Below are 20,375 nucleotides of genomic sequence, written 5' to 3' on the forward strand. Positions count from 1 at the left end.
CCTCCTCCCAGCTTCTGCCTGAAAATTAACCCCCTGCTGCCCTATCCATCCCTGTCATGCCCGGTCCTCCGTTATCTTCCTTGCAGTCATTGCACTCCGGGCCTCACTTGACCAGGGTAGTCTAAGGGCCCACCACTATTACCTGTTGCCCATATACTCCCACCTCAACCCCCCATGTTATTACATAAGTAAGAGACCACACCTTGCTTGGAGTAAAATGGCCACAACAGCCTTTATTACAAACCTCAAAAATACTCCAACCAAAATATATAAATATATATAAATATATATCTCCATAAATATATATATATAACCAAGAAAATGTGCAATATCAAATGTACTTGTAAACATAAACATATAACCAATAACACACAAACATGCCCGGTCTGGTGATCTCTGACGGTGACCCATAACTTTTCCAACCAACAAGTCACTGCGGTACCCACTTCCCACTTCTCCAGGCCTCGAGCTGTGAACGCTCGGAGACAACCTCCGCAGTGACAACCATACCGGTATTCCCTCCAACGTTCAGGAATACACCGGAGGGACCCATCTTAGCAATGGGCCCCCCACCCCATATCAGATGACTTCTGATTTTTACCGCCAACCGTCAAAGACCACCAGACACACACCGCCACAGCCCACAAGGGTGACTACCTTACCCTTGCGGGCCACCCCACACCCGCAACGCCCTTCGGATGCCCTCCTGCAGACCCAAGGACCACAAATCAATCCCTACATCCGACAGATGCACCCCATCCCGCCTAAGGTACATGCCCACATTGCACTCCAATTCCCGGTGGCGAACCACAATCCCGCCTTGCCTGGCCACAAAACGCCCAATAACCTTATTGACCCGAATGCGGGTCCTCTGGATGCTCGACACCGAACGAGCCCACCGCCACGCCGTCCGCGCCACGATGTCCGACCACACCAGCACCGTACCCGGAAAGCGGGAACGCAGCCGCAGAAAATCAGACTTGATCTCCGCCAGCAAGTCACGAATCTTCACGACCCCCAGGTCATTCCCCCCCGCGTGGATCACCAACACCGCCGGGGGACCCCCCCGAGACACATGTCTCTCAATCTCCGACACCAAGCTACCCCAGCGCAGCCCAGGGACGCCCAACCACCGCAAACACGCCTCCCCCCTGGAAATCCCCAGCTGCCTGCCCTCCGGACGCTGATCTCCTCTCCTGGCCCCCCAACACACGTAGGAGTGGCCCACGATCCAGACGAGGCGAGCCGTACCTCCATCTGAAAGAAAAAACAACAACGTAAAAGCACCCCAACCCCCAGCAAACCATCCCACCAGCAAAAACCCCCAGAGAAAGGAACAAAACAGCAAGCTTAACACAAAGTCACACACAGTAACATACCAACATGAAAAGAGAACAATACTCGCAACCCCCGCACGGGCAGTGCAGTAAACCCACTAAACGAAATCCCGTGCCCGTCCTATGCCGGAGTTCAAACCCCTGTTAGTTCATTTTTTTTTTTTTTTTTTTTAAAGAGCACAAACTACGATTAAAGTAAAACCAAGTGCGGCCTGACGTAAGAACGAAAACGCCGCGACTCCCATCTCCCAATCCTGCGAACCGCAGCCTCATCCAAACCGCACCGGGCCGCCTCCGTGGCCGCCCCGATCCGGAATGAATGGGATGCAAACTCCTTCCCAACCAGGCCTACCGCCTGTAAACACTTACGAAAAACCGACACAAACTGGTATCTCGACAAGAAGGACCCTTCAGAGTGACACAGGAATGGTCCCTCCCCCCCAACACGGATTTCGCGAAAGTCCCGCACTGCCGCCACCGGGCACACCCCCGATCCTGGTAGAGCAAACAGCGACACCAGCACCCCTCTGCCCAGCTGATCCGTCTTGGACCTGCGCAGCCAGAGGCCAACCCTGTCCGCCCCCAAGCGCACCTCCCCGTCAAACAACCCCCCGGCCACGTGCTTAGACGGGCTGACCAACTCCCCAACGCGAAAAGCCCCATAAAACGCTAAAGAAAAAGCAGCCCGAAACAATCGCACCTCATACTCCGAAGAACACACCACCCCCAACTGAGCACAGATGGCCTGCAAAATAGCAAACGTCACTGGCCTCCTCGTATCCTGAACCCTGCATCGCCTGCGATATCCCTTCAACGCCTGACGCACCCAAAAATCCTTCGTCCAGTCCTCAACCCGCATCAGCTTAAACAAAAAGGCCAAACCCGCCAACTTCCGACCGATCGCAGAGACCGACGCCCCACCCTCCATGTTCCTAGCCAGAAAGTAGATTACTAACAACCGCCAATCAGCGCCCTGAGCGACCACCCCCGCCTCCCGAACCAGACCATACCATTCCGACCAAACCTTTGAATAGGCCACCCAGGTGGGCCCACTTACTGACCGCCGAATCCATCCGGCCGCGACTCCAATGGCAGCTTCCAGATCCACTCCGGGCACGGCGCCCCGTCCGCCTCCGCACCCGGCGCCAGCTCCCGGAACCGGTCCCACTGAAAACGAGACAGGGAGTCAGCCAACTCGTTTTCAACGCCCGGGATATGCACAGCGTAAACGAAGACATTAAGCTGCAAACAACGCAGGACCAGCTGTCGCATCAAACGAATCACAGGAGGGGAAGAAGCCGACACCCGGTTCACCACCTGCACCACCCCCATGTTGTCGCAATTGATGCGCAACTTCAAATTCCGACATTCCTCCCCCCACAGCTCCAACGCCAACACAATCGGAAACAGTTCCAACAGGACCAGGTTGCCCAAGAACCCCGCCGTCCGCCAAGCCTCCGGCCAAGGCTCCGCACTCCACCGTCCCCGGAAAAACGCCCCGTAACCCGATGAACCCGCCGCGTCCGTAACCAAGTCCAAATCAAAGTTACTGACCGGGCCCGCCATCCACATGGCCCGGCCATTGTAAGAAGCCAAAAATTCATGCCAGACCCGCAGATCCTCACGATGCTCCCCCCCCAGCCGTATAAAGTGAGTAGGGACGCTGACCCCCGCCGTCGCCGCCGACAGCCGCCGGCAAAATATCCGCCCCATAGGAATGATTCTGCAGGCGAAATTCAGTTTACCCAAAAGCGACTGCAAGGTCCGCAACTGGACCTTACGCCGACCCTGAATCTCCCGAATCTCCCGCTGCAAATCCAACAGCTTGGCCTCTGGCAGCCGACACTCCATCGCCTGTGAATCAATCACGATCCCCAGGAAACTCAGTTCAGACGTCGGACCCTCCGTCTTATCAGCCGCCAGGGGAACCCCAAACCTACCCGCGATGTGCTGCAACGTGGACAACAAGATCGCACACACAGCGGAGGCAGGGGGGCCCACGCAGAGAAAATCATCCAAATAATGAATGACCGACTCCAGACCCGCCGCATCCCGCACCACCCATTCCAAAAAGGAGCTAAACGTTTCAAAGTACGCACAGGAGATCGAACACCCCATCGGCAGGCACATGTCGACAAAGTACTCGTCGCGCCAGCAGCATCCCAACAGCCGAACGCTATCAGGATGAACCGGAAGCAGCCGAAAAGCCGACTCCACATCGGCCTTGGCCATCAGTGCCCCCCGCCCATACCGCCGCACCCACCGGACAGCGGCGTCAAATGACGTGTAAGAAACCGTGCACACCTCAGGGTCGATGAAATCATTCACCGAGCCCCCCTTTGGAAAGGACAGGTGATGAATGAGCCGAAACTTCCCCGGCTCCTTCTTGGGGACCACCCCCAACGGGGAAACCACCAAGTCGGGCCATGGCTTGTCCGCAAGCGGCCCCCACATGCGCCCCAACGCCACCTCCTTCCGCAGCTTCTCGTCCACCACCCCCTGACGTTCCAACGCCGACTTCAAATTCCTGGCAACCCGCGGTACCCCCGGCAACGAGCACGGAATCGGAAAGCCATCCCGAAACCCCGCCTCCAACAACCGAGCCGCCGCCCTATCCGGATACCTACTTAGAAAAGGGGGCATCCTTGCCAGCATCACCGGCGTCCTCCCTCTTCTGAGCGGCATCCCCTGCCCGCTTCCCTTTCCGGAAACAACGGGACAACGCGTGGGCCCCACCGCAACCGGAACACTCGTGCTTGAACTTGCACGTGCCCCCGAACTTGCAGGCACCCTCGTTATATTGCCAGCAAACCCCCCACTTTTTTCCGGCCGACAGTCCCGAGGTAGGCGCACTCCCGGCCCCCCCCTGAAAAAACTGCGGCGCGGCCCTCGCCGAAGACATCAGCCTCATCCACAGGCTGATGTCCTTATGATCCCAACGCAGTTCCGGCCGCACCGCCTTGCGCTGCCGAAACTGCTCGTCGTACCGGAGCCACGCCACCCCCCCATACGCCCGATGGGCTTCACCGATCGCATCCATGTAACAGAAAAGCGCCGAACAATGCTCGGGGCTTTTCTCACCGATGACACTCGCCAGGATGGCAAACGCCTGAAGCCAGTTGGAGAACGTGCGCGGAATCAGCCGATACCGCCGCTTCTCTTCGTCCTCCTTCTTGGAATCGTCGGGCTTGACCCTATCCAAGTTGAACTTCTCCAACGGGAGAAGCGAGAAAATCTCCACAAACTCCCCCTTCCAAATTTTTTCCCGGACGTCCTGTTTCAAATGAGCCCCCAGCGGGCCCTCAAAACACACGTAAACCTCGCACCGCGCCGCGTCAGCCAACCGCACAATGTCCTCACGCACAACCGCCTCCTTCTTCCCTCCGTCCGCCGCCGCCACTGGCGCCGACGCGGGCGCCTCAGGGGCCACCGCGGGAGCTGCCACGGCGGCCCCCAGGGCCGTCTCCGGCACCTCCGCCGGGGGACCCCCCCACGGGGCAACAGGCGGTGGGGCCTGTCCCCGGTCAAAGCGCCCAACCAACGCCCGCAGCCCATCCATCAGATCCCGCAAAGCCCCGGCAGGGTCCCCCCCACCCGTCACCCCCCCACCCGAGGCGCCCGCCCCCCCCAGCTCCCCCCCCACTGGCGGCACTGGCCACCCCACGCCCGCATGCACTCCCCCCAACAGGCCCTGCAATGCATGCGACAGTGCCAACGCATCAGGGGACTCACCTGGCGGCCCCGGGGCGTTCCTCACCGCCGGACCGGCGACAGCACCGCTAGGATCCAGAATTGCGTCCTCGTCCGAGACCTCCCCTTCCGAGCGATCCTCTGGTCCCCACGTAGGCGGTGGTGTAAGCCCCCCGGGGGAAGAGACCCCGGAGGCCGACGTTGTAGCCCGCAGGGGAGAAGCCACACGCACAGCCGATCCATCCGCAGCAGCCTGGCGATGTGGACCAGCCCTGCCAGCCCCACGTGCAGCAGACCCCCGGGCGCTCCCTGATCCACGCCGGGTAGAACAGCCCGCAGGCGATCCTCGCACCTGCCCGGGCCCTGTGATACCTTCCCTGTCCCGAGCAGCCGCAGCCAAAGTGGAGCCACCCCGAGCCGCCCTCCCCCCATCAGCAGAGCGTTCATCAGCAACCCGAAGTCCACCCCCCCCTGCAGGCCTGATGGCTGCCCTCCCCCCCTCCGCAGAGCGTCCAGAAGAAACCAGCAGTCCACCCCCCCCCCCGCAGGCAGAATGGCCGCCCCCCCCCCCCTCAGCAGAGCGTCCAGCAGTGACCATGACCTCTCCCCCCCCCGCCGGCAAGATGGCCGCCCGCCGTCCACGAGGCCCGCCCGCCCCTCCCCCCCCCCCAGGTACTCGGCGGGAAGGCCGCTCGGCACCCCCTGAAGTCCCCTGGGATCTCTTCGCCGGCGGGAGGGAACGATCCTCCCCGGGGCTGCGAACCAAACGAGGCGGCCGAGGGACAGGCCCGGGAGAAAAACGCGCCGGAGGCCTAGACCTCCGCGCGCGCGGCAGCATCTCACCACTCCGATCGTCCGATCCGTCCGTTCCGACCGCTCCCGCCAGTCCACCGATCCGCGCCCGCAGCCAGTCCGGTCCACGTTCTTCCGCCTGACGCCGCAGTTCCGCGAGCAGCCGTTCCACCTCAGACATCTTCAGAGGAGCAGCGAGACAACTGCCTCCTCTCTGTTTCCCCTCCGACGAACTGGCTCAAAGCTCCGCCCCCCTCCACTTTTAAGCCGCTCCGCCCCCCTACAGCAACGGACACTCCCAGCTCCTCCTCCCAGCTTCTGCCTGAAAATTAACCCCCTGCTGCCCTATCCATCCCTGTCATGCCCGGTCCTCCGTTATCTTCCTTGCAGTCATTGCACTCCGGGCCTCACTGATTCGACTGTAATTCATGTGGATTTTCGGATGAATGCAATTTTTGAACGAAAAACAAAATAAATAAAAACGAATTTCGGGAGTAACTAAATAAATGTATTTTTCGGACGAAAACGAAAATCCGAAACTAAATATTTTACTCTGCACATGTCTACTGGATCATACAAATTTGGGTGTAAAACATGTTAATACTGCAAGATACATAAGAAAACTAAAGAGATGGTATCTATGGTTACTGAAGTAGGTACCCTATTCATTGGTATATTAATTGTTTTAATTCATTGTATTACCCACATGTGTGGTATGTGTTATTTCCTGTCAAGAGTGCTCCATATAATGTCAGTTGCACCATACAATGTCAGTTGCACATGCCATGAGGGAGGGAACATTTCTGTGAAAACATGAACCCCAAAGCCAAACAGCCATCTAATGTGTCTAAACATTTTTAGCAGGTTCATGTGGATAATATGACATCTTTTAATTTTTGTTCCCAGAGCGTAAAGTGTGGTGGATATTTAGGTTATGGTTAGGGATTTCTCTAGTACTAAATCACCACTGGGTTGTCAGTCTTTTTTCCAAAATAAGGTTAACCCTATCTGATTCCTTGATCTAACTCATTATTTAATGATATACAATAAATTTATAGTAGCATTTTTTGATGTAGAGACATATGTTGTAGATGTAGAGACATAGTACGATTATGTAGTGATATTATGTGCCTGTTTATATCCTTGTATTTTTGTACTTCATTTGTTGTTTTTAGTCTGTTTATTACAATAGGATATGTGTGATAATGCAGCACACTCCTACCTCTTATTATACAAGTGGAGGGTATATATAGGTAGGAGTGTGCTGCATTATCACACATATCCTATTGTATAATGTGTGTGTGTGTGTGTGTGTGTGTGTGTGTGTGTGTGTGTGTGTGTGTGTGTGTGTGTGTGTGTGTGGCTTTGACAGATAGTTATGAGTAACTATATTCTTTAGTGTCACTGTCTTCACTGGATGTATGCTTTATGTAAATAAACTGCATTAAGGATCCATATCTGTATACCGACTTTGTTTTCACTAGGGATGCACCGATACCAATACTGGTATTGGCGCTGATACTAGCCATTTTTAGCGAGTATCGGTACTCGCGAAAATGTGCTGATTCCGGAAACCGATACTGGAAGTGCCGATTGATCGGGATTGTGTACAGGCTTCTGGGAGAGGAGCCACAGGGAGAAGATGGCAGCCGCTACATGGCTAGCTCTGGGGGTCCTCCTAGCTGTGCTGCTGCTGGAGGCCGCATCCTCCGATACGTCCTGCACAGCTGGACTGCAGCAGAAGAAGACTGGGCCGGCTTCTCGCAGCACCCCTGCCAGAGGGCATCACCAGCCTGTAAGTGTCTCATTGCAATCTCTGCTGTGCTGCAGGGCGAGCGATGTGTACACACAGGTGTAGTGATATATTTTATGTAGTAGATAGTGGTTAGATGATTAGTAGTTATTATAAGTACTCTTCAGCAGCAACCCAATTCTTCCAGAGAGATGCACTTTATTGACTTCCAATACAGAACAAAGTCTTGTAAAAGATGACAAAATCCAACAGAGTAAATCTTACCAATCTAGTAAATATTTTTAGGCATGGGAGCTGCATTCAGGATAGTTGGGGATGAGGGCTGTGCATGGGATCCCTGGGGATGGGGGCTGCACAGAATATAACCAGATCAGGTACCATGCCTGCAATCTCTGGCTCTCTCCTTGTACCATGCCTGCAATCTCTGGCTGTCTCCTGTACCATGCCTGCAATCTCTGGCTGTCTCCTGTACCATGCCTGCAGTCTCTGTCTGTCTCCTATACGATGCCTTCAGTCCCTGACTGTCTCCTGTAACATGTCTGCAGTCCCTGACTGTCTCCTGTACCATGCCTGCAATCTCTGTCTCTCTTCCAGTACCATACCTGCAATCTCTGTCTCTCTTCCAGTACCATGCCTGCAATCTCTGGCTCTCTCCCTGTACCATGCCTGCAATCTCTGGTTGTCTCCTGTACCATGCCTGCAGTCTCTGACTGTCTCCTGTACCATGCCTGCAGTCTCTGGCTGTCTCCTATACCATGCCTTTAGTCCCTGACTGTCTCCTGTACCATGCCTGCAGTCTCTGGCTGTCTCCTGTACCATGTCTGCAGTCTCTGGCTGTCTCTTGTACCATGCCTGCAGTCTCTGGCTGTCTCTTGTACCATGCCTGCAGTCTCTGGCTGTCTCCTGTACCATGTCTGCAGTCCCTGACTGTCTCCTGTACCATGCCTGCAGTCCCTGACTGTCTCCTGTACCATGCCTGCAGTCCCTGACTGTCTCCTGTACCATGCTTGCAGTCTCTGGCTGTCTCCTACACCATGCCTTTAGTCTTTGACTGTCTCCTGTACCATGTCTGCAGTCCCTGACTGTCTCCTGTACCATGTCTGCGGTCCCTGACTGTCTCCTGTACCATGTCTGCGGTCCCTGACTGTCTCTTGTACCATGTCTGCAGTCCCTGACTGTCTCCTGTACCATGCCTTCAGTCCCTGACTGTCTCCTGTACCCCTGTATCATGTCTGCAGTCTCTGGCTGTCTCCTGTACCATGCCTTTAGTCCCTGACTGTCTCCTGTACCATGCCTGCAGTCTCTGGCTGTCTCCTATACCATGCCTTTAGTCACTGACTGTCTCCTGTACCATGTCTGCAGTCCCTGACTGTCTCCTGTACCATGCCTGCAGTCTCTGACTGTCTCCTGTACCATGCCTTTAGCCCCTGACTGTCTCCTGTACCATGCCTGCAGTCTCTGACTTTCTCCTATACCATGCCTTTAGTCCCTGACTGTCTCCTGTACCATGCTGCAGTCTCTGACTGCCTCCTGTACCATGCCTGCAGTCCCTGACTGTCTCCTGTACCATGCCTGCAGTCTCTGACTGTCTCCTGTACCATGCCTGCAGTCACTTCTGCCTTTTGTCTCCTCCTTCCCTCTATCAGCTGTCACCTCTGCCCCCATGTCTCCCAATAACCCTCCTATCCCCACCCCCCCCCCCCCCCCCCCCCCAGCGATTACAGCCTTTTCCATCTAAACTCTCCCACCCCACAATCCCTATTTCAACCCACCCTCAAATACCTTGACCTTTCTTACCCCTCCCCTCCCACCCTGCCATAACCCGGCTCCCAAACAACAACCCCCCACCACCTCCCAAACCACCCCTCTTCGTAGGCGATAGGTATCGGTAATTGGTATAGGCGAGTACATGATGTCAAGTATCGGTACTCGTACTCGACGTCAAAAAAGTGGCATTGGTGCATCACTAGTTTTCACATTTGTCATAAGGCTGCTTGAAGAACCTTACAACTGAAGCCAGCATTAGATGAGGCCTAAACATCCACCAGTAAAACTTTAAAGTGTGAAAAGAAGACCAGATGACAACCTTGCAAATCAGAAAAAAAATCATTAAAGCGGTAGTAAACCCGCAAATTTATTTATTTATTTTTTAAACCTGCAAAGCAAAAGGCATAATGAGCTAGTATGCACCGCATACTAGCTCATTATGAAATACTTACCTTAGAACGAGGCCCCGACATCTGGCCCGATCCACGCCGAGGGAGCTGACATGCTCCCTCTGCGTTTCTTCCGGGTATCGCGGCTCCGGCGCTGTGAGTGGATGGAGCCGCGATGTCGTCACTCCCGCGCATGCGCGCGGGAGATTTCAGTCCGGTCGGTCGGCCGCTGCCGGATTTTCACGGCGAGAACCCCCTTGTGCGCATGCGCTGCTGCAGTCAGCGGCGCATACAGAGGGGAATATCTCCTAAACCGTACAGGTTTAGGAGATATTTTTTTTACCTACAGGTAAGCCTTATTATAGGCTTTCCTGTAGGTAAAAGTTAAAAAATTAAGCATACAACCACTTTAAAACAGATGCTTGATGTGGAACCATGTCCTTAAAGCGGGAGTCCACCGGGAGTCCGCCGTTTTTTTTTTTAAAAGCCAGCAGCTACAAATACTGCAGCTGCTGACTTTTAAAATAGTGACACTTACCCGCCCAGCACGCCCACGATGTCGGCACCCGAAGCCGATCTCTCGACCATCTCTCGGGTGCTGCCGCCACCATCTTGGGTATGGGAATCAGGAAGTGGAGCCTTTCGGCTTAATTTCCCGGTTCCCTACTGCGCATGCGCGAGTCGCGCTGCACAATAAGGATGGTCCCGCTGTCTCTGGGATCCGGGACTTTCGAAAAGGGGCGTAGATTCTGCGGAAAGGGGCGTACCTTATGCAGAATCTACGCCGGAAGTGGGTGCAGATACCTGTACTGTACAGGTACCTGCCCCCCCTCCCCCCTGAAAGGTGCCAATTGTGGTGCCGGAGGAGGGGGAATATTCCAATGAGCGGAAGGTCCACTTTAGGGTGGACCTCCGCTTTAAGTCAGTAGGCTTGAAAAATGAGCTGCGTGAATCCACCTGGAAATAGTGGAATGAGGAGCAGGCTGTCACTTTTGCGGCCCTTCATGAATGAAAAAAAGAAAGTCAGACCGTCTAAAGGAACGTGTAGCTGAGATATGGAAGTTTGAAAAGGTGGGAAATGTGGGGGCAGTTGCTGATGCTGACCCAAACAGGCCACCTAAAATTATTAATGGACTATCACGGTACTGATTCAATAACCCAGGACAAGGGCCTCATCCCCACAACCCTGGCCGGTGGTTCTGGGGGTCTGAGGGCAGGGGGCTTATCAGAATCTGGAAGCCCCCTTTAACAAGGGGACCCCCAGATCCAGCGCTCTCTCATCCCCCCTCTTTTCCTGCAGCCTGCCAGGTTGCGTGCTCGGATAAAGGGTCTGGTATGGATTTTTAGGGGGACCCCCACGTCAATTTTTTTTTTATTTGACACGTAATATCCATACCAGACCTGAAGGGCCTGGTAATTGAATTTAGGGGAACCCCATGCTTTTTTTATTTTTATTATTTATTTATTTTTTATCAATGAATTAATTGTCGGCTCCGTAATACAGAGAACACACATTGAGTGTTCTCTGTATTACGGGAGCCAACAATTCAAAGTGATTTTAAAAGACCTTTTTTCCTTGCAAAATTACACTTTGTGCAGAGACAGTTCTAAGCACGGGAAACATGCGCCCCTTCGCAGGCATACTATAGACACCCCCCAGGTACGAAATTTTAAGGAATATTACACTTTTATTGTTTCACTTTAATCATTATTAAAATCACTGCTGCTGAAAAAACTGCCATTTTTTGTTTACAAACGTTTTTTATTAGAGAGTATAGAGACATGTACAAGAGAAAGGTCAATGAGTACACATGTTTTCATAGAGAATAGCATACAGAGACACATCAGTAAAACCATTAACGCACAGAAAAGTTTAAATTTGATATGCTAAACTCAACCTGGTGATATCAAAAAGAAATTCTGGGGAGCAGAAGTACATCATTGAGAAAAAAAAAAAAAAAAGAGAGAGAAGAGTAGGAAGAGAAAAGAAAAACCAAAAGATAACAAAAATTCTACCACAAGTGAGTGCTATCAGACGTGTTCACATACCCTGCCATTAGGCACTGTGCCCAGCCGAACTGTCAGGCCTAGGGGCTGTCCATTGAAGAGACGACCAAACGGCCCATTTACTATCAAAAATATGCATGGAGTCCTGCAAAGTGTGGTGTAAGCGCTCCATGAGTTTGATCGACTCCATGCGTTGCAGAACTTGTTCCCAGGGGACTACCGGGGATCTCCAGTGTAATGCTACTGTCCAATGAACAGCATTGACAAGTGTATGAGCTAATTTCTGTGCCGGGGGAGTTAGTCCCGGGATGTCGGCAAACAAAAGGCCTATCCGGCATGTGATATCAATATCAGCCACCCGCTGCCAAATGGGCTGTAGTACTCCACAGCTCCAAAAGATATGGGAGAAGGAACCAGCCTCCGGACATCCACGAAAGCAACTCCCCGGGACCAGCGGGCTAAACTTGTGTAATCTAGAGGGGGTGTAATACCATCTTGTGTGTAGTTTTAAAGCAGTTTCCCTGACTGCCAACGATTTCGTGCATTTACGCATATTCGTAATCATATCCTCCCACTCCTCAGGGGTAAAAACTGCCATTTTTAAAACTTTTTTTTGCATTGATCCATGTCCCCTGGGGCAGGACCCAGGTCCCCAAACACTTTTTAGGACAGTAACTTGCATATTAGCCTTTAAAATTAGCACTTTAGATTTCTCCCATAGACTTGTACAGGGTGTTCCGGCTTTTTGAATTTGCCATGAACAGCCCAAATTGTTCACTGTTCGCTGAACAGGCGAACAGGCAATGTTCGAGTCGAACATGAGTTCGACTCGAACTCGAAGCTCATCCCTACAAGCCACCCAGTAGGAACCATCCTTTGTATGACCATACTTTTTGGGCATGTGTAGGTAGATTTTTGAACACTGCAGATTCCCTGTCTGTGTATGGTTTACACACACATGGGCTTTTTTCTGGGTTTGTTCTATACAGGTTAGGATTACCATATTAGAAACTCTCCTTGCAAAGGTGATGACATTGACATAGGCAAGCTTGTCAGTGAAAGTAGACAGAGGAATATGTCTGATAGGATCAAACGTTGGTTTCTGAAGAACTGTTAGAACCAGGTTGAGAGGTATTACTGGGGAACTGTCCCGGTCAGAGTTCAAGCTCATGGTCAAGATTCAAGTTCAGAGACCTGTAGCTACAGCAGTAGAGACCAGCAGGATAGGTATACAAGTATGTCACCCTGGCAGATGACGCAAGCTCACCTGAGGTGCGGGGTCTAAGCGCTAACTGGTATTGACCAGAGCTCCCGATACTGGAGATGGGTTTTGCTGCATGCTAGTAACAAGTTTCAGTCCTCAGGATCACCCCACCAGGAGGTAAGCAAGCTGGAGTCCAGTAGAAGATATATCAGGTAGGGATCGAGCAGAAGTGTAGTCAGTAAACATGCCAAAGGTTGGTAACAAGTGATTGCAGGTTTGGATCAAGCAGAAGCATAGGCAAAGAACAAGCCAAAAGCCGGTAATGAACAGTAGCCAAGATACAGACAGCAGAGGGATGACAAGAGCAAGATATTGGCTGGAGAAGAGCACAATACTCTGACAAACAGGAAATGCAAAGGCATGGCTTTAATAGGAAGTTCATGGGAGGAGCAAATGGCTCAAGATTCAAGAGAAACAGGACACAAGGCACGGTTGTCTAAGGAATCAGGCAAAGAGCTTTCCATCATCTCAGTTGGCTCACCAAGAAGAGATATTGCCAGACACAGCAGAGGTTGCAGGTCCAGATCAAGGTCCTGACAGCAGTAGCGGCTGGTGCTCAAAATTTTTGTGGGGGCGCAAACAAACTGAAAAAAAACATCAATTGCAGCCACTGTGCCATCAAACGCATCCACTGTGCCATCATATGCATCCATTGTGCCCAAACGCATCCACTGTGTCATCAAACGCATCCACTGTGCCATTCCTTGCCACTGTGAATAATCACACTTCCTGTTCCTGTGAAGTCACGACCAGCTGCTTCTTGTTTCCTGCCTCCTGGTTCCCAGCATTTTCTGGATCCCTGTAAGATCACACCAGTGCCCGAGGCTGCAAAGGGAAGACATTTATGAGACTCCAGGACTGGCGATTTTCACTGCATACTGAACTCATCTAATTTAACCTGTGAGTTACTACTTGTTTTTATTAAATATATGATTTATACTGCACTCAGTCTGGCGCCCCTCTGTTCCCATTTCTACACAGAGCTCATCGCTTCACTCTAAGGGAGCTGCCTCCAGGTGCTAATCATACAAGATCTCGGATCATTTATGGACATTATGTTTTAAACAAATGTTTTAATATCATGTGTGCTTATTCACACACATTTTATGTATACCTATATTCCAGTTGTTATATAATTTTATGTTATCACCATATCTAGCGCCGCTGTTCACCCTTGCATCCACTGTGCCATCATATGCATCCATTGTGCCATCAAACGCATCTACTGTGCCATCAAACGCATCAACTGTGCCATCAAATGCATACATTATGCCCAAACGCAGCCACTATGCCCAAACGCAGCCACTGTGCCATCAAACGCATCCACTGTGCCATCAAACGCATCCACTGTGCCACCAAACACAACCACTGTGCCATCAAACGCATCCACCGTGCCATCAAACGCATCCACCGTGCCATCAAACGCATCCACCGTGCCATCAAACGCATCCACCGTGCCCAAACGCATCCACTGTGTCATCAAACGCATCCACTGTGCCATAAAATGCAGCCACTGTGCCATCATATGCATCCATTGTGCCCAAATGCAGCCACTGTGCCATCAAACGCATCTACTGTGCCATCAAACGCATCTACTGTGCCATCAAACGCATCTACTGTGCCATCAAACGCATCAACTGTGCCCAAACGCAGCCACTGTGCCATCAAATGCATCCATTATGCCCAAACGCAGCCACTATGCCACCAAACACAACCACTGTGCCATCAAACGCATCCACCGTGCCATCAAATGCATCCATTGTGCCCAAACGCATCCACTGTGTCATCAAACGCATCCACTGTGCCATAAAATGCAGCCACTGTGCCATCATATGCATCCATTGTGCCCAAACGCATCTACTGTGCCATCAAACGCATCTACTGTGCCATCAAACGCATCAACTGTGCCCAAACGCAGCCACTGTGCCATCAAATGCATCCATTATGCCCAAACGCAGCCACTATGCCCAAACGCAGCCACTGTGCCCAAACGCAGCCACTGTGCCATCAAACGCATCCACTGTGCCACCAAACGCATCCACCGTGCCATCAAATACATCCACCGTGCCCAAACGCAGCCACTGTGCCAAAACGCATCCACTGTGCCATCAAACGCAACCACTGTGCCATAAAATGCATCCACTGTGCCATCAAACGCATCCACTGTGCCATCAAACGCATCCACCGTGCCACCAAACGCAACCACCGTGCCATAATGCAGCCACTGTGCTCAAACACATCCACTGTGCCCAAACACAGCCACTGTGCCATCAAACGCATCCACCGTGCCCAAACGCACCCAACATGCACAAACGCAGCCACTGTGCCATCAAACGCAGCCACTGTGCCCAAACGCATCCACCGTGCCCAAAAGTGCCCACTGTGCCATCAAACGCACCCACTGTGTCATCAAACGCATCCACTGTGTCATCAAACGCATTCACTGTGCCATCAAACGCATCCACCATGCCCAACCACATCCACCGTGTCCAAACGCAGATTATGTGCCCAAACGCAGCCACTGTGTCATCAAATGCTGCCAGGTGCCCACTGGTGACCAGGTCAGGGACTGTGTACTGTGACATGCTGTGTATACAGTGGGGGAGGGGTATCTTAGCATGCAGTCAGCGTCCTCCCATGTCTACATGTCACACACACATAGGCAGACATGTACAACCGCCACCCCCTCAAGACTTGTTTACAGTCCCCTCACAGCCAGGTATGAGTCTTCCAGCACAGACACACATTTCCAAGCAGGAAGGTTAGGGGAGGGGGAGTGGAGAAAGTAAGACAGTAACACAGACACAGTGCACTTGTTCCCGATCCCTTACTCTCACAGTCTTATTTGAGGCTGCCCTTACACACACACTTACTGTGATTCATGACATCCGTTCCATACACTCACTGTGATTGTGACTGGTCTTAGGGAAGTAAAGTTGGAGATCAAAAATGCTGCTGTCACTCCATAGGCACTGATAATAAAAAAACAAATGTGTTACAGATAATCCCCCCGAAGCACAGCAGCACTTACCTTGCTGACTGTGTCCTCCCTCCTCTCCTGCGGTGTGAGCGAAAACAGGAAGTGACATCTGAGTCAGATGTCAATCAAACCACCTGGCCATAGTACTAGATACTATGAGCGCCGGGCGGAAGCTAGTGGCGCTTCGGAAAGCGCTCCAAGGCGGGATAAAAGCCCGCAAATGAAGCGCCACGTCTGCAATCTTGTGATTGCATTGACGTGGCACTTCCATAGTGCACTGTGTCCGCCGCTCTTACACAGTGCACTATGTTAAAGGACTTTTTTTTTCTTAAAGGGGAAGTTTTAAAAAACATTTTTTTTGACTACACAGGAGGGGAGGGGGGGCGGCGGCACCCGGGCGCCCCCTATGGATGGGCCGCCACTGCCTTACAGTATTCCCCCTCCTCCCGGGATGTCCCCTGGATGTCTTATGCCCCGTACACACGAGCGGACTTTTCAACATCCAAAGTCCGACGGACTGAGTCCGTCAGACTATTCGATCGTGTGTGGGCTGCAACGGACTTTAGCTTCGCAAAAGTCTGACGGACTTTAGAAATGAAGCATGCTTCAAATTTTCCCGACGGAACTCCGCCGGACCCGGTCCCCTTCGAAAAATCCGCTCGTGTGTATGCTACTCCGACGGACTAAAACCGACGCTAGGGCAGCTATTGGCTACTGGCTATGAACTTCCTTATTCGAATCCAGTCGTACGTCATCACGTTCGACTCCGTCGGAATTTGGTGTGATGGTGTGTGTCCAAGTCCGTTCGGTCGAAAAGTCCGCCAGAACTCCGTCGGAAGTCCGTCGGAACTCCGTCGGAACTCCGGCGGAACTCCTTTGGAAGTCTGCCGGACATAAGTCCTCTCGTGTGTACGGGGCATTAGAATTTTAGAATTAGAATTTTTATCTGGCCCATATTCTTCTCATTGAAGCAGATCTTGTAATTTGTTCCTAAAGTTCCTGGAATCAATCATTTTCTCCACATATTCTTCTACACCCTGTACCTAGAGAGGTATAGAAGGTGGAGGAATTCTTCCAAAAAATGGATTTTCATGAAAATGGTTTGAGTAGCAACTTGTGAAAAACAGGGTGAATCTTCATACTGTCAGGAAGTTTTAAGCAAAGGGTGACCAGATTGATCTGAGCAGAGATCTGAAAAGGTCCCACACACTTTTGACCTAACCTAGCAGATGGAACATAAACCTTCGAATTTTTGGTAGATAAATGGGATTGTATGATTTTTCTCTTTGATTGGTTGAACTAGATGGACTTGTGTCTTTTTTCAACCTGACTAACTACATATATGTAACCAAACTTTGTCACCCACATGAAAAGTAGGGAGTGATCATTAATGTCTGTCAGTGTCCTTATTGTAATATTCCTGAGCCTCATTCAAAGTATCAATCAATCTGTAATGTAGTTAATCTGTTTGTAACAATAGGAATTGGAGTCGAGATAGCGAGATCAGGAATAAAAACTGGATGATATCTGGTATTTATGAAAAAGGGGCTTTGAGAAGTGGAGCTATGTTTAGAATTTGATACATTTACCACAGCGTTGTCACTTTAAGAGCATGAATTTTTCCCTTGGTCTGCTTTCTGTTCACCAAATACCAAAATCTTAGGTAATTGATTATACTGTTAATCTCTGTCCACAGCACTGTCCTTCTCATGCTACTATTATCACAGTAGTAATACCATACAAGTCTTCATCATATATACATTTGTGCAATTAATAAGAAATTAATATAAGTCCCAAAAAATATATTCATACAAAAATTCTTCTCGCAAAGTGACTTGTGTCTAAACTGCTGCAAGACAACTTCTTAAGGTGCTCCAAATATAAAAAAAAGTGCTTCAGTGCAACTGGTCTGGCTTCTCAGTGCAGCATGCAATTGTCTGTGCCCAGTGTCACTGAGCAGATACTTTTGACTTTGGCACAAAGACTAGACACAAAGTCAAAATTATATAGTAAGTGACAGTGGGCACAGAGTATTGCATGCAGCACTGAGAAGCCAGACCAGTTGCACTGAAACACTTTTTTATATTTGGAGCACCTTTAGCCCCTGTACACATGGTCGGACATTCCGGCAACCAAATCCGTCGGATTAATTCCGACGGATTTAGTCCGGAAGAGGTCCGGAAGTGATGTTGCATACACACGGTCGGACTAAGTTGTCGGAATTTCCGGTTGCCAAGAACGCGGTGACGTAAGCCGCATACTACGGGACTACTACAGCACCACGTCCGGCACCCTTTGGGCTCCTTCTGCTGATCTTGTGTTTATTTCGTGTTAGTAGAAGTTTGGTGAGAGACGAATCGCACTTTTCAGATTTGTGCTTCAGTTCGGTACTGCTCTTCAGTTTGTGCTTGTCTTTGTGTATCTGATTATCAGTGCGTGTAGTCAGTAAGCATTTGTTTCTCATTGTGGACTATATCTTGGTATAGTACGCTTTGATTTGCATTGCTTATTGTCTGCTTGCTTCTGCTTTTCAGGTCGTTCTTTCAGGCATTGCTGTTTATCGGTGCTTTCTGTTGTCCGTTCTGACTAGGGATGGCCGAATTGTTCGCCCGGCGGTCAGTTCGCGGCAAATTTCGGCTGTTCGCGGTCCGTCCGACTATTGCCGCTGTTCGCCCGGCGGACTTACGTGTTTACTGTGTAAAAGAACTTTGACCTATGATGACACATCCATCATGGGGTACAGGACAGCCAATTGAGACATTACAGCACATGGACACTTGGACATTCCCCCTAACTTATAAATAGACCCGATCCGGCGGCCATTTTACATTCTTTCTACTGTCACTATAGGGAGAGGTTGCTGTGTGGAGCAGGGAGAGACTGCAGTGACCCAAATCGCTAGCTATTAGGTCCACAAAAGTTCTATTAAGGACTGGTATGGTATAGGTGTAGTTCAGGATATAGGTTTGAGGCACTGCTATTCAACTCATTGTTGCAGCAGATTGTCTTTTGTCAGTGCTGAGAGAGGGACACATAGGACGCTGTGTGTTGCAGAGAAGGACAGTCAGTTTAATTATTAGCTGTTACTAGTAGGTCCACAAAAGTCCTTTTCAGGACTGGTATGGTGTAGTAGTACAGGATATAGTTTTGAGTGCTATTCAAGTTATTGTTGCAGCAGCCTGTGTTTTGTCAGTTTAAATAGAGACAGACAGGAAGCTGTGTGTGGCAGTGAGGGACAGTCAGTTTAATCAGTAGCGGTTACTATTAGGTCCACAAAGGTCCTTTTCAGGACTGGTATGGTAATAGGCTTGTACGCGTATAATATTCTTTCTTCCAAATATAGAAAGAATATTATACTTGACTGCTGCCCTTCTGCTGCATTTGTCCTTTATGAGTATAGGGACTGAGGTACAGTCTGCTAATCACAACCTACTAGTTCCACAAAGGTCCTTCTAAGGACTGGTAAGGTATAGTGTACTACAGTATATAGGGTTGAGTGAGGTACAGTCTGCTAATCACAACCTACTAGTTCCACAAAGGTCCTTCTAAGGACTGGTAAGGTATAGCGTACTAGAGTATATAGGGTTGAGTGAGGTACAGTCTGCTAATCCTTAAGGACTGGTATAGGTCCACAATATATAGGGTTAAGGTGCACTACTGCTGACTGCTGCCCTATTCTGCAGCAGTCCTTTATCAGTATAGGGACTGAGGTACAGTCTGCTAATCACAACCTACTAGTTCCACAAAGGTCATTCTAAGGACTGGTAAGGTATAGCGTACTAGAGTATATAGGGTTGAGTGAGGTACAGTCTGCTAATCCTTAAGGACTGGTATAGGTCCACAATATATAGGGTTGAGGTGCACTACTGTTGACTGCTGCCCTATTCTGCAGCAGTCCTTTATCAGTATAGGGACTGAGGTACAGTCTGCTAATCACAACCTACTAGTTCTACAAATGTCCTTATAAGGACTGGTAAGGTATAGCGTACTACAGTATATAGGGTTGAGTGAGGTACAGTCTGCTAATCACAACCTACTAGTTCCACAAAGGTCCTTATAAGGACTGGTAAGGTATAGTGTACTACAGTATATAGGGTTGAGTGAGGTACAGTCTGCTAATCACAACCTACTAGTTCCACAAAGGTCCTTCTAAGGACTGGTAAAGTATAGCGTACTACAGTATATAGGTTTGAGTGAGGTACAGTCTGCTAATCCTTAAGGACTGGTATAGGTCCACAATATATAGGGTTGAGGTGCACTACTGCTGACTGCTGCCCTTCTGCTGCAGTAGTCCTTTATCAGTATAGGGACTGAGGTACAGTCTGCTAATCACAACCTACTAGTTCCACAAAGGTCCTTCTAATGCCCCGTACACACGAGAGGACTTATGTCCGGC

Source organism: Lithobates pipiens, unplaced genomic scaffold, assembly GCF_037356315.1.
Source record: "Lithobates pipiens isolate NorthernLeopardFrog02 unplaced genomic scaffold, aLitPip1_a1.2 Scaffold_52, whole genome shotgun sequence".
Classification (NCBI taxonomy): Eukaryota; Metazoa; Chordata; class Amphibia; order Anura; family Ranidae; genus Lithobates; species Lithobates pipiens.